The sequence below is a fragment of the Coffea eugenioides genome, chromosome 8 (genome assembly GCF_003713205.1).
Source record: "Coffea eugenioides isolate CCC68of chromosome 8, Ceug_1.0, whole genome shotgun sequence".
NCBI lineage: Eukaryota > Viridiplantae > Streptophyta > Magnoliopsida > Gentianales > Rubiaceae > Coffea > Coffea eugenioides.
The window spans coordinates 4,158,331-4,164,561 of record NC_040042.1 but is presented as its reverse complement, the minus strand read 5'-3'; positions in this window follow the sequence as shown (position 1 = coordinate 4,164,561).

Sequence of the window (6,231 nt, the reverse complement as noted above, 5' to 3'; positions counted from 1 at the left end):
TCCCTATATGGTTCCAGTAATTAGATTATAGTATCATGCACATAACTTGATTTTGCTTAAATATCTATTCTAGTGATAGAATTAAGAATCTCCAAAATGTCAGGATAATTGACGGTAAACGCTAGTGGTTTAGAACAATTTTAAGGGTTATCAAATGGAGCTTCTCCTAACATATTATCTAAGTAATTTGTTTACTTTTAAAATTTTAATTAGAAATTTAATTCAATTAGTATAAATTTAATACTGTCTTGTATTTTCTTTTTGTTAAGAATTTTTCTTTTTTTTCTGTGAGACAAGAAACCAAAGAATTTCTTTGTTTAATATATGTCATTAAGCTTGCATCTTGCTTTGATTCAAAGATGTGACTTTTTTTAAGTTGCATCCTCATCTAATTTAAGTTATTGTCATAAAGAAGCAATTTCTTGCTTTAATTACTATATATTTGATGTAATTACAGTATTAAAATTGTTAAAAATTACTAGTCCATGGTTGTTTTCGTCAAATAAGCTAAAATTACAAAACCTTTCAAACTAACAAAAAGGTATAAATTATATACCAAAGAAACTCAGGATTTGAACCTTGTACTCAACAGGAAGAGTTCTAAACCAACTTGAGTGGTGGTGGAGAGAAAATTTTAATAAATAAAGTGCCTAAACTTTTTAGTGTATTAACCACCAAAATTATATTTATACAACCTTGCCTCCCCTTGTGCCTTATCATCATTGTAACTTAAGTTCAATATTTTGCTATACCTACATCCGCATATTAGAGCAAGTAGTAAGCCTACTACTTTATTAGTGGTTGAACCAAATGATAGAATTACCTTTCTCACTAGGTGTCTATATCATTTTCTACACCAAATCTTTCTTCCTCCTAACTAACATTGTACCTGGTCAGTTTTACATCGTCTTTGATCTTTTAGAGTACAAGTTAATGGACAAATTACTGGTTATTAACAAATGGGAAAGCAATCTTCATAGCCATGGCAAATTTTAGACACCATACTGATGAGAGGTATAGTGTCTAATGCAAAATAAATTGCAAAGGTCGCCAAAATCTCTGTGGATCATAAATGAAAGACCTCACAAACTTTTAAGTAAAATTAGCCTTCCTAGATATAGAGGAAGATTGCGTTAAAATTTCGCTCAGAAAATCGCTTAGTCTTTTGTAGATGACAACATTTCCTTGAGAATTTGCAACTATGTTACTAGGTGTTAAGCAGATCAACTTTACAAATTTGCTGATAACTGTTGCATCAGAATTTACAATGCAGTCCAACAGAAGCATGTATCCTAGGAAAAAGATAGACTGCAAAATCAAAAGACTGATAATTCTTTAGTTTGATTGAGATTGGCATCATACTTGATTATGATACTATAATTGATCATCACATCATACAAATAATCTCTACATCAGTTGGCAGCACAAAAATTGTGCTTAGGGGGCGTTTGGTAAAAGGGTATCGGAATGAGGGAATGGAATGAACTCCATAATTGGTGTTTGGTTCACTAGAATGGGAATTGAAATCTTGGAATGATTTCTAAAAATTTGGTGTCTCTCCATTCCTTAGTAGAAGGGTGGGTTTTGGCCAAAACCCAAGTGTGATTCCAAGATTTCTTTACCGATTACATATTATTTAGTATAATTAATATTTATATATATTATAATATATACATATATACAATATTTTATTATTATAATATTTTATTATAATACTAGTATATTATATAAATATATATTATAATTATTTAGTTAAATATAATTATATTTATATAATATATATTATAAATTTATTAATATTATATAATAATATATTTATAATATATATGTATATTTATAAATGCTTATTATATTGGCATATAATTATAATATATACATGTATATAATATTAATAAATTATATAATTATAATTGTATTTATTATTTTAAATATAATAATAACTATATCTAATATTAATATGCATTATATTTATATAAAATATTAGTTCAATTAATATTTATATATTATATAATTATAATTATATATTTATATTATAACATTTGTATAATTATAATTAATTATATATTTAATATTTAATTTAATTAGTTACAAACTTATAATAATGATGTTATTATATTATATAATTATTTAGTTAAATATAATAATACTTATATAATATATATTATAAATTTATTAATATTACATAATATTATATTTATAAAAATATATATTTATAAATGTATATTATATGTGCATATAATTATAATATATACGTGTATGTAATATTAATAAGTTATATAATTATAATTATTATTATTTTAAATATAATAATATATAACAATAACTATATTTAATATGTAATATATATTATATTTATATAAAATATTAGTATAATTAATATTTGTATATATTATATAATTATATATTTATATTTATATTGTAACATTTGTATATTTATATTTAATTATATATATAATATTTAATTTAATTAGTTACAAAATTATAATAATATTATTATTATTTATATGTATTATATAATGTATATTAATTTATGTAATATAATTAATATTATCAATTATATTAATAATTATACATGTTTACTAATAGAAATTATTAATTAGTTCGACTAAATTTACTAATACATTTATACTAATATATTTAATTAGTGAAAATTTCTTATATCCCATTTACAAAGAGCCAACAACTATCATTTACGATGGGGTTTATAATATATTTATTATATTCCATTCCGAAAGAGTCGACGAACCAAACATCAACTATAGTAATAATACACATTCCAGGTACTTGAACCAAACAAATGTATTGGAATGAATGACCTCATTCCAAACCCAAGATATCCGATTCCGAATCCGAATCCGATACCGATGTGCAAACCAAACGCCACCTTAGTTATGCGTGGCTCTTATTCCCAGTATTCTGCAACACTGTAACGCAGACCTATTTTCGCTGATGCCATTCAAACACATACTAAATGGCAACTCTGTTGCTTCCATCTACTTCCCATTACTCTCATTTTTGCATATTCAAGATCGTTTCCCAAGAAGTTTCTTGATTGGTTCTGAAAATATCACTTTAGAGGGTGCCATACCGCAGGAAGGATCATATGCTGGAGTACCTTCCTCACTATCAATGCGAGATCGCCCTCTGATCATGTCGACTTCTCCATCTTCTTTCATCTTCACCATGTTAAATGGCAGTTTTTCTGCATAATAATCTATATGCTTCCTACCGTGGTGCCTGCTACAATAGATACATATTAGTCCAATTCATCAAAATTTGGACCATAATGAGCAGGAGAATAACCATAAACAACAGTCGAATGTCCTTAATATTCTAAAGTTGCGAAGTTTTACCTATCAAATACTACCAATGTCGCACGAAGACTGCTAATTTGCTCAACAACAAGTAGATGTAATGGATGCCCCATCTCAGTTCTGATCTCTAACTCAACCTATACAATTGCATAAAGAAATTAATTTGTATAGATTTGCACTATATATGATGAAGTTATTATGGCCAACATGACTTGTCTAGTAAAATTACATAGATTCATAGAATGAAGACCCTAAGAGTAAAACGTCTTAAAAGTTCAACTTTGATCTTATGATTGTGTAGTTTTTTTTTTTTTTTTTTGGTAAGTTTCACTATTTTTATTGATCTTCAAGAAAGCTGTAGACAATTGAAGGGACATACCCACTGCTTGTGTAGAATTACTATACACAGTTATGAGTTGTGATCAAGGTAGATATAGTACCAGAAAAGTTTTTTTTATGCATCTATTTTGTAGAAGATAATTTGAATAGTTTAGAAATTGAAGAGGATGTTGATGATCAAATACCCCATAGTGTTGGCAAATGTCCAAAAGCACGCGAACTTTATGAAACTTCGAGTCATTCTTCCACTCTTTAATCATCGATAAATCGTCCAAATAAATGCTCCAAATGTCTGACCAAATCTTTGAAGACACTATAAGGAGGGAAAAAGATATGGAGAGGTAATTTAAGACTTATGGGACAAATGGAGGAAGAAAGCAACTTTAAGTAATTAAATGCAGAGAAAAGAGAGATGCAAACATGGGATGTTAAGCCATGGCATCACACCAAGAAGGGTAACAGTGCAAGAAGGAGAGGCTCCATCAGCAACATTCTTGAGAACCCACTCCAATGGTTCCATTGAGAATTCCTTAAGCCCATCCATGACTATCACCACTTGCTTGGGAATGTCAAATGAGCCTGGTGATGCCTGCATCATAAAGTCTTGGGCTAATGTCCTCTTTCCTGTGCATATGCAGGAGGAAGGTGGCACTGCCTCGGAGTTTTGACCTTCCTTTCGACCTTTAAACTCAGCCATTTTAGGCATATTTCCTGAAGTGTTTGGGGGAAATGAGATAAGCTGGAAATGTTTTTTCTTCAAGTGTTTGGGGTAAATGGCAAAAGGAAAGGGCTCTGCTGTGGTGGCCTTGAAATCATTATATAGTGTTGAGGAATTGGATGAAAACAAGGAAAACTTAGGAGGGTTCTATGCCAACAATGCTGCTGCAGCATTTTACGACATTTCCAATCCAATTGTCTTGGGTTTTGGAGATTGATTCGTTCGTGGTGCATGGGGACATAACATAAGTCCCAATGTTCAACCTAAAACAGTGCAAACAAAAATGTTCACATTGGAAGATGAACGTCTGCATTGGCGGCTTGTCCAATTTGCTCAAAATAAGTTTAATTAATATTCTCTTGGCAAGAATATTTTTTTTATGACTAGAAAAAGCATGTGTGATGCATTTTGCAATAAAGTTTAGTACATTATTGTATTTACTCAATTAATGTAAATTCATTAAATTGACAAACTGATTTGTTTATCAATAAAAAATGTTCTTGAAAAACTTAACACGATGCATATGTTGAGAAGCCATCTTAATTATATATAAACTTGACTGAACCTAAGGCATTAATTGTATTGATTTGAAAGATAATATTAATTTCTTCACCATCTTTACTTTTTTTAAAAAAAATAAATAAAATCTAAGTAAGAGGTCTTGAATTTATAACCTCTCGTTCAGGCTCCCTTTCCCGTATTATCTAACTCATTTCTCTCCTCTTCACTCACATTCACATTTACCTTTTCTTTCACAGAAAGTCTTTTCCCAAGGTCTCCTCGTCTTTCACGCTTCCACTCTAGGACATATATTGCTGCAGCTAATATACTTGGTTCTCGTTGTTGTCGTTCTTCAGTGAACAAAGTTGCATTGTTCTCATAAATTTCGAGCTATGCATTCTAATTCCATCTACAATAAAGCATAGAAAAAAATTATGGCAAAAAGCTTTATATTTCTTGATCAATCACTTTTGTAGTGCAAAATATTTACTTCAATGTGTTATGGCATCTTTAGACTTTTACTTGGGTAACAATTGGATTGCAACAACTGCTCAATTCAACCAAATGCTCTGCAACTTTTGATTATCTACAACTAAATACTTGACAAATTTGAATGCATCAGAGCCATGTATTAAGTCAAAATAAGAATAGAAAAGAAAAAAAAAAGCTAAATTTTTTTCTAAAAAAATAATCCATCAAGTTATCAAAGCGTTATTAGCCTAATTTTGTGCCTTACCATGGGAGCAGAATAGAAATAGAGAAGATTTCTTCTCAACAAAGCATTGAAGCATATAATTGTGACTATATATACACTGTCAATATACATTTGTAGTTGTAATTACTTGTCTATTGTATTACTTTCACTATTTTAGACTCAAATTTGTGGTTTTAGTTTAAAAAAAATAAGGATATAGATGTGGTGATAAAAGAACACAATTTCTCAAATCATAGGCAACATAAGTAAATTAAAAAATGGAAGAACGCTCGGACCAAAATCACCCATAGGTCACAACACTTTTGTTAACGTATATAAGACTAATAAATAATGGATAATAGGTGCATGCTGCATGCTTCCTACAATTTTAACCTTTTATTGGGATGAGGTCCATTAGGTAGAAGCCGGCATCTGAATTGCAATGAAGATAAGACCAGGAGAATAACATTTGTTCAAAACTAAGGCTGGAAACGAAGCGAATCGAATTTTAGATTAATCGAATTGAATCTCGACTTAATTTTATCAAATTCGAACTCGACGAGCTGCCAATTTAAAGTTCAAACTCGAGTTCGACTCATTCGAGTCAAATCGAACTCAAAAAAAATTTAATAAAATAAATAAAATAATTTTTTCTTAATAAATAA